The 9,807-nt window shown below is 37.3% G+C and overlaps 1 long non-coding RNA gene across 2 annotated transcripts in view; it reads right to left on the bottom strand.

The window, feature by feature from the left end:
• Positions 1 to 1,164: 1,164 nt before the first annotated feature.
• LOC138865080 (uncharacterized) overlaps positions 1,165 to 9,807 on the bottom strand; it is a 352,138-nt gene continuing 343,495 nt past the window's right edge. For both annotated transcript variants that reach the window (XR_011399302.1, XR_011399303.1), the window contains exon 3: positions 1,165 to 1,247. This is a non-coding gene — a long non-coding RNA (uncharacterized lncRNA). The remainder of the gene's footprint in view (positions 1,248 to 9,807) is intronic.

Raw genomic sequence — 9,807 nt, 5'->3', positions numbered from 1 at the left:
CCAGCGGGACGCGACCCTCGGCCAGTGCCAAAGCGCGGCCAAAGTTCCGGGACGCGGGAAAGTCCGTCAAAGTTTTTTTAACCTGGACGAGTGCGCATAGTTTACGCCAGCGACGGCCCCTGTGAGTGGGGGATTTAAGGCTCATATTTGTTTGTCTCTGTCGGGGATCGGAAGGGGATTAAAGGCGGGGGATTTAATTTATTTGTTTTTTAATTTCGCGTCGCGGTTGTCAGGCGGATTGGAAATGAATAAAGATGGGAATAAATGGAAATAGATGAAGGGTGGAAGATTATTCAACTATCACGGAGAGACTTCACAGCTGTATGGAAATTGTAAGAGACAGACAGGTAGAGAAAACAAGCAAGAAAGGAAGAACGAGAGAAACGTTGCTGAAAAGAAAGGAAGGAAGGTGAAAAGAAGAAAAGGAGAATTAAAGAAACGAAGACAAGAAGACAAAAAGAAAAATGACGAAGACAATGAAACAAAAAACAAATACCTCAGTTACATAATCAACATAAAAACAAGAACAGCAGAAGCAAATATAAAAAGAAAAGAAGGGAGGGACATAAGAAGAGAAAAAAGATAAATGGACGAACCAGAAATAAAGAAAACAAATAAATGAAAATGGAAAACGGACCTGGAAGCATAAATAACAAATACATCAAAAACAAATAAACACCCCCCCACCCTAAAAAAATAAAAAAATAAAAAAATAACAGAGAGAAAGAAAATAAAAGGAAAACCGAAGACCCAGAGAAACAAAGAAAAAAACAGGAAAGAAAAGGGAAGAAAAAGAAAAGAAAAGACAAAAAAGTAAAAGCAAAACCGAAAACCCAGCGAAACAAAGAAAAAAAAAAAACAGGAAGGAAAAGGAAAGAAAAAAAATAAAAGACAAAAAAAAAAAAAAAAGGCAAACCGAAGACCAAGAGAAACAAACAAAGAAAAAAAAACAAGAAACAAAAGGGAAGACAAAAAAAAAGAGACAAGACAAAAATAAAAATAAAAGAGAAGGAAAACCAAACACCCACAGAAACAAGAAGAAGAAACCGCACGCACGGCAAGGGGGAGCGCGCAATAAAAATTCGGAATCGCCTACTAACGACCCAGCCAGGCATGCTGACAGCGGGCAGGGGGGGAAGGGGGGGTAGGGGGTAGGGGGTACTTACCGTAGTGGCTGGACGATCAGTAACAGCAACAGAGCAGCGGCCCCAATCCTCCAGCTGTACTCTGTCATGGTGAGCCACAACCTGCGGAGACGAATAATAGTCTTGTTATTATCCCTACTACTCTTAATAGTCTTGTTATTATCCCTACTACTCTTAATAGTCTTGTTATTTATTCCTACTACTCTTAATAGTCTTGTTATTTATTCCTACTACTCTTAATAGTCTTGTTATTTATTCCTACTACTCTTAATAGTCTTGTTATTTATTCCTACTACTCTTAATAGTCTTATCATCCCTACTACTCTTAATAGTCTTGTTATTATCCCTACTACTCTTAATAGTCTTGTTATTATCCCTACTACTCTTAATAGTCTTGTTATTATCCCTACTACTCTTAATAGTCTTGTTATTATCCCTACTACTCTTAATAGTCTTGTTATTTATTCTTAGTACTCTTAACAGTCTTGTTATTATCCCTGCTACTCTTAATAGTCTTGTTATTATCCCTACTACTCTTAATAGTCTTGTTATTTATCCCTACTACTCTTAATAGTCTTGTTATTTATCCCTACTACTCTTAATAGTCTTGTTATTTATCCCTACTACTCTTAATAGTCTTGTTATTTATCCCTACTACTCTTAATAGTCTTGTTATTTATCCCTACTACTCTTAATAGTCTTGTTATTTATCCCTACTACTCTTGATAGTCTTGTTATCATCCCTACTACTCTTAATAGTCTTGTTATTATCACTACTACTCTTAATAGTCTTGTTATTATCCCTACTACTCTTAATAGTCTTGTTATTATCCCTACTACTCTTAATAGTCTTGTTATTATCCCTACTACTCTTAATAGTCTTGTTATTATCACTACTACTCTTAATAGTCTTGTTATTATCCCTACTACTCTTAATAGTCTTGTTATTATCCCTACTACTCTTAATAGTCTTATTATCATCCCTACTACTCTTAATAGTCTTGTTATTATCCCTACTACTCTTAATAGTCTTGTTATTATCCCTACTACTCTTAATAGTCTTGTTATTTATCCCTACTACTCTTGATAGTCTTGTTATCATCCCTACTACTCTTAATAGTCTTGTTATTATCCCTACTACTCTTGATAGTCTTGTTATTATCCCTACTACTCTTGATAGTCTTGTTATTATCCCTACTACTCTTAATAGTCTTGTTATTATCCCTACTACTCTTAATAGTCTTGTTATTTATCCCTACTACTCTTCATAGTCTTGTTATTTATTCCTACTACTCTTAATAGTCTTGTTATTTATTCCTACTACTCTTAATAGTCTTGTTATTTATCCCTACTTCTCTTAATAGTCTTGTTATTTATTCCTACTACTCTTAATAGTCTTGTTATTTATTCCTACTACTCTTAATAGTCTTGTTATTATCCCTGCTACTCTTAATAGTCTTGTTATTATCCCTGCTACTCTTGATAGTCTTGTTATTATCCCTACTACTCTTAATTGTCTTGTTATTACCACTACTACTCTTCATAGTCTTGTTATTATCCCTACTACTCTTCATAGTCTTGCTATTATCCCTACTACTCTTAATAGTCTTGTTGTTATCCCTACTACTCTTAACAGTCTTGTTATTATCCCTACTACTCTTAATAGTCTTGTTATTAGCCCTGCTACTCTTAATAGTCTTGTTATTATCATTACTACTTTTACCATTGCTATGACTACTACTTTTTCTATTTTAACTTTTCTGTGGTTATCTTTACTATCATTTATCATTCTTCTCGTAATAATAACAGTGATGGTAATCATCTTTGCTATTATTATCATCATCAACATAATCGTCATTATTATTTTCACAATTTTTATTATTGTTATTATCATTATTGTTCTTGTTATCATTGTTATTATCATTGTCATTATTACTAGCACAATTATCATTAAAAATATTATTGTCATTACTATCATTATCATTTTCATTATTACTATAATTGTCATTATTATTATGATCATCACTATCAATTTATCATTTTTATCATCATCACAATGTTTCATTTTAATCGTTCTTATCATCAACATATCACCATTACTACTACTATCATCATCATCAACATCATATTCAGGACCACCATCACCATCACCATCATCGTAACCATCATAACCATTATTGCTGAAGTTGCAACATGTAGCTGCAAGGAGTGGCTTTGCAAGTGATACCATAAAGAACCCTCTCATACGCGTATAGGATTTTACGAGAGTGCCGTGCCAGGATCAGTGTTGGCTTCCTTGAGCACATGTATACAGACGTTGGTTGTGTGTTGTGAGGTTCTTAGGAATGCTTCTTGGCAATAAGATGGATGGGGTATGCCATTAACTCGCGGGCGTGTACGTACGAGGTGGTGTAAATGCGTACATATACAGAAGTGTACACAAACATATGGACCCAGATACAGAAACACAAGGGCATACACACATACAAAAGGCACACACGCGTACACATATACGGACACATAAACACACACGTACGCAGATACAGACACAAACGCATACACACAAAAAAGACACACATACGTACACATACAGACACACAAACACATATACACACAAAAGAGACACTTATACATGCACATACAGACACACATACTTACACATATACAGACACACAAACACAAGCACACACACATACCTACATACAAATAACCTTCCCCACCTACCAACCCAGGCAACCTCCCAACCCCCCCCCCCCACACACACACAAACACACAAAAACACACACACACACAAACAAACACACACACAAACATACACACAGACAGACACTTTGTAGCAGGAGTTACACAGAGCTTGGGTTACGGGATAAAAGGACTCTATAGACACAGACCAAGGAAAACACGGAGAGAGATTTCGTGTGTTTTCTTTCGTTTTTTCTTGAGGATAAACTCCCTAGTTGGTCGAGCACTTCAAAGCTCTTTTTTGGACAAATAATACAATGTGCTTTAAAAGGACGGTAAACGTAGACTATGTAGAGGTTATATTGATGGTAGTGATGATAATGATATTGCAAATAATGATATAAATATGGGAATGATTGCAGCAACAATGACAACGACAGTAATAATCATAACGGTAATGGTAATGAGATGTCATAATAATAAAAGCAACAACAATAGTAACGATGGTGATGGTGGTGTGATGATGGTGATGACGATATTTACAAGTTATTTTTATCATAACTATGATAACAGCAATAATGATAATGATAATTTCAGCAACAATAATGATGATTATAATAACGCTGATGCTAAGAATGATAATGATATTGAGAATGATAATGATAATAGTAATATTAATAATAATAATGATAATGATAATAATAATGATAATGATAATGGCAACAACAACAACAAGAACAATAATAATAGTGATGATAATGATAATGATAATAACAATAACAACAAAAATAAGAAGAATATTAATAATAATGATAATAATGATAACAATAATGATATGACCAAAATAATCATGACAATAAAAATTACCATAACAAAACATCATGAAAAAATTAACAACAACAAAAAACATATTTCATCCTCTACACTGAAGCCCCCCTTCTCCCCCCCAAAAAATAAAAAAAAAACGAAAGAGAAAAAAAGAAAGCCAGCAGACAAGACCCAGTAAGCACAGCCTCTGCCCTTACATCCATTAGCGTGAAATATGGCCGCCGCTCCCTCTCTCTCTCTGTACAAGACTTGTTTACTTAATAGTCTGACTGTCGCGGGACAATAAGGTTCCTTTACCGAGAACTCGCCCTTTTTCTTCCTCCTTCCACGGATTCATGGCAGAAGCAGAAGCAGAAGCAGGAGCTCGGTTCCTTTTGAAAGAGGGCGGCTGGGTCTTTCCTCTCGTGATGGACAGCTGTCATTTGTCACTCGTTGTGGCAGCCGGGAACGAACGTAGACATGGCGGCCGGATGTGGAAAGGGTTGCGCGCCCCGCGTGTACAAACGGAGCAATAGCGAGAGGGCCGTGTATGGAAATATATGAACACGCAAACGAGAGAGCGCGTGTATGCATGTATGTATGGACTTACGTATGTATGTATGTACATAAGGATGTATGTATGGACTTACGTATGTATGTATGTACCTATGTATGTATGTATGTATGTATGTATGTATGTATGTATGCATGTATGCATATGTGTGTGTGTGTGTGTGTGTGTGTGTATGTGTGTGTGTGTGTGTGTGTGTGTGTGTGTGCGCGTGCGCGCGCGCGTGTGTGCGTGCGTGTGTATACACACATACATATATATATATATACATACATACATACATACATGCATATATATATACATATATATATATATACATATATATATATACACATGCATATGTGTGTGTGTGTGTGTGTGTGTGTGTGTGTGTGTGTGTGTGTGTGTGTGTGTGTGTGTGTGTGTGTGTGTGTGTGTGTGTGTGTGTGTATGTATGTATGTATATATATATATATATATATATATATATATATATATATATATATATATATATATATATATTATATATATATATATTATATATATATACATATATATATATATATATATATATATATATATATATATATACACACACATGTGCGTGCGTGCGTGCGTGTGTATACATACATACATACATACATTATATATATATATATATATATATATATATATATATATATATATATATATACATGCATATATATGTGTGTGTGTGTGTGTGTGTTTGTGAATGTCCGTGTGAATGCCCGCGGGTGTGTGTCGGAGCGTATACATGTATGTATAAAGACGCATTATAAACACTAAAGGACGACAAAAATGAATTAAAATTCCCGGCCCGGAGCGGACACTTGCATTTGCATACCATTTAGGATCGCGACGTAACTCGTGTTTCCATTACACTATCTCACAATGAACAGAAATTTGTTCGTCATTTCCCTGATAATAAGGCCTTTAAAGGGCGCGCGAGCCCAGTGTAATCAAATTCTGCGCCATTTTCCCCCCCCTCCATTACCGGGCGAAGAGTGAAAAACCCACTTTTCCGCGAGCATTCGTAAGTGAAATGCGAATGGCCGGCACCGTAGAGTTATGGCACCGAGCGGGGCCCCCGAGGCTACAGCCCGGGGAGAAAGTGCCAAAGTTACTATGCTAATTTTCCCCCCAAGGTCAGCGGGGGGGAACTTTTTTTCATCCACGGGCCGAATTGAACCACAGCTGACGACGGGGACTGGCCGGGAAAACAAACCGGGAGATTGTAGACCGGCGTGTCTGAGAATACATCCATTATCTTGCAACATATTCCGTTGAAATACCGAGAGCATCATTCAACTTCTTCATCCGGGGTTCAGCATAGCAATGGGCTCTAAGGCTTCCACTTGCTAGCAACCTCCCTGCCTTGCTACAAAGTAACATTCGTCAGGGACCCTCCTGGGATGATTAATTTGCATACATGCTACTATTACTTAACTTCAAAAGAGCTGATACACCAAGAACGCATAATTATGATAATCCTTGACACATGTGAAAAGTCGTCCGGGAATTGTTGTATTCTCTGTAAAGGATTTTGACTGTAGTTTTAATTTTTTGTACCCTGTTTCAGCTAAAAAAAAAATATCATACAGTGAACCCTACCATCAAATGGAAATTGAATTAATACGTGTGTAAATACAAAATCCAGCTCGATTCTTTTCTAAATGAACGTAGCTATTTGATCGTCACGGCCGCTATTTTATCACACCTTCGCTGAAACCTACCAACCTAAACGAAATTCCTAAAAAAAACTTACACAATACTTCCCTCCAGGATTACACGACATTTAAACTCACACGAATAAGGAACGGAATAACCCCCCCACCCCCCAATCCAGGATTACACGACCTTAAACTCACACGAATAACTCCCCCCCATCCACCCCCCCCCCCAATCCAGGATTACACGACCTTAAACTCACACGAATAAGGAACGGAATAACCCCCCCCCCCCATCAAGGATTACACGACCTTAAACTCACACGAATAAGAAACGGAATAACCCCTTCCCCCCTCCCCCCTCCACCACCCCCGCCTCCTCGCCCTCCTGAAGACGACGACGCTCGCATAACGTAAAACAAATCGAGACCATTCCCGGCGGGCTTCTGAGCGAGAGCCGGGGCCACGGGGGCGCATGTTGACGAGGGATCAAACACCCGGGATGGTAAACACGGCCTCGATCCCCCCACCCTACCCCCCTCCCACCCCACCCCCCACCCCTCCCCCCTAAGTTCCGCCGGCACCTTACCCGTTCTTGTTGAGGAGGAACGAACCTCGGGGGGTGGGGTAGGGGGAAGGGAGGAAGGGGGGGGGGAGGAAACTTGAGTGGGCTCCTGGCTCCTGTGGTTCGCCATCGAGGGGAGGGGGGAGTGGGGGCTGGGAGGGGGATACTGCTACGAACTTGGAATATATTTATCTCGCACAATAACCATGACTATTCTTTTATTAACTTAACTTTGCAGACTCGCCGTAATAAATGGTAATGCGGAGAATGGAAGTGCGTCAGGCCATAATGAATGCGATCCAGTTAATCCTACATTAGAACCAGGCAGCGTACGTGCAGAGAGTGCTAAGCGTTGGATCTGCCGTTGCATTAAAACTTCGGTTTAATAAAACTCTTATTGCAAAAATAGAAAGCACACTAATGTACGCACACAAACACATAAATATGCAAAGTAATAATAGTAGTAATGATAACTGTAATGATAATAAATATCAGGATAATGATAACAACTGTAAGAATAATGATGATGATGATTATAGTAATAATAGTAGTAATAACAGTAATGACAATGCTAATGTTAATGTAATGAAAATGACGATAACAATAATGATAATAATTATCATAGTAAAGATGATGATAGTATAACAAATGCAAGGAAGATTACGATGATAATAACAATATGAGCAATAATGATGACAATGACAAAAATAATAATAGTAAAACTGATTTTAAAAAAAATATTATATTGCTATTATGGCTATTGCTATCTTCAATAATAGTATCAGTGTTGTTCTTGTGAATACTGATACTATTATTGAAAATTATACTAGCCATAATAGCAATATAATAAAAAACTAAACTACTATCATTACTAATAATCATAATCATTAAGATAATAATGATAGTACCAATAATATTGACGGTAATGATCATAATGCTTGTTACGAGCAAGAACGCTATAATAAATTTACAAACAAACAACTCAACGACAGGACATTATCCAGGTGACAGACTGTTAATTATCTAACCAGCCATTCATCCTTTCTGCAATTACCAATCTTACCACGCTCTTCCTTTGTCCATAATTATCTTCACTTCACCTGCTCGTTATCTTGTCGACTTCACCTTCACCAGTTACTCCGTCACCCTGAAGGACGAGGGTTTACTGATAACCTGAAGCTGCGTTCGTGTCTTGGCTTCGTAAACTAGGTTGTTATAATCACAAATGTTTTTTTTTTCCTTGCGCTAAACTGCTTGTGAATGATTGTTCCGCCCATCCTCTCACTTACGTTTCGAATACAAGTATAAGACCAATATTTTGCCAGATCGCGTTCGGTACAATACACACAATTTTGCCGTGCGTTTTTTTAATCCAATTTTCGCGATCGCAAATTGCACTGTAAGTATGAAATATGTCTTCAGATGAGGCGCAATTTCCATCACATATTGGTGGCGATCGGCGGGGTGCTTGCTCTCGTATTTATGGCGGGGAAACATGCCATCGCTTTGGAATTCTACCCTGAGGAGCAGGAAGAAAATGCTCCATTGGTTTTCCGATCATAAATACATAAGCACATAAATTTATATATATATATATATATATATATATATATATATATATATATATATATATATATATATATATGTGTGTGTGTGTGTGTGTGTGTGTGTGTGTGTGTGTGTGTGTGTGTGTGTGTATACATACATACATACATACACATACACACACACACATTATATATATATATATATATATATATATATATATATATATATATATATATATATATATATATATCGCGTCAATGAGAATAAATGAAGTGACAAAACAAATAAATAGATATACTTTTATTTCCATGTTGTTTTGGATAAAACGGTAACATCTTATTGTGAAACGGTTCTATGATTATTTCTTTAAAATTTATAACACTGCATTTAAGTGCAAATATTGTTATATGATAAAAAATAAAAGTGAACACTAACTGGCACACTGCACTACAAATTTCGATTTAACGAGTGCAAATCCTTATTTTATACGTTATCGTTGCATAGATGAGATAGTAATGCTGAAGCTATAGAAAGGTTTCAGTAAATTAATTGTTTGGCATTCATATTAACCATCTTAAATAAAGAAAAATTTAAAGAGAAAGAAAATGAAAAAAAAAATACAAAAGCACACACACAGACAAACAAACAAACAAGCACAAACAGCCACACACAGAACGGTTTAACCCCCCCCCCCCTGAGACGAAGACCAAACAAAAATAGACCCCCGGCCCTACACACGACCCCCCTCTCCCGCCCCGGCCCCCCGGGCCTACAGACGACCCACCTCTCCCCCCCCCCGGCCCCCCGGCCCTACAGACGACC

Source organism: Penaeus vannamei, chromosome 19, assembly GCF_042767895.1.
Source record: "Penaeus vannamei isolate JL-2024 chromosome 19, ASM4276789v1, whole genome shotgun sequence".
NCBI classification, from domain to species: domain Eukaryota; kingdom Metazoa; phylum Arthropoda; class Malacostraca; order Decapoda; family Penaeidae; genus Penaeus; species Penaeus vannamei.
This window is presented reverse-complemented; position numbering and strand designations above follow the sequence as displayed.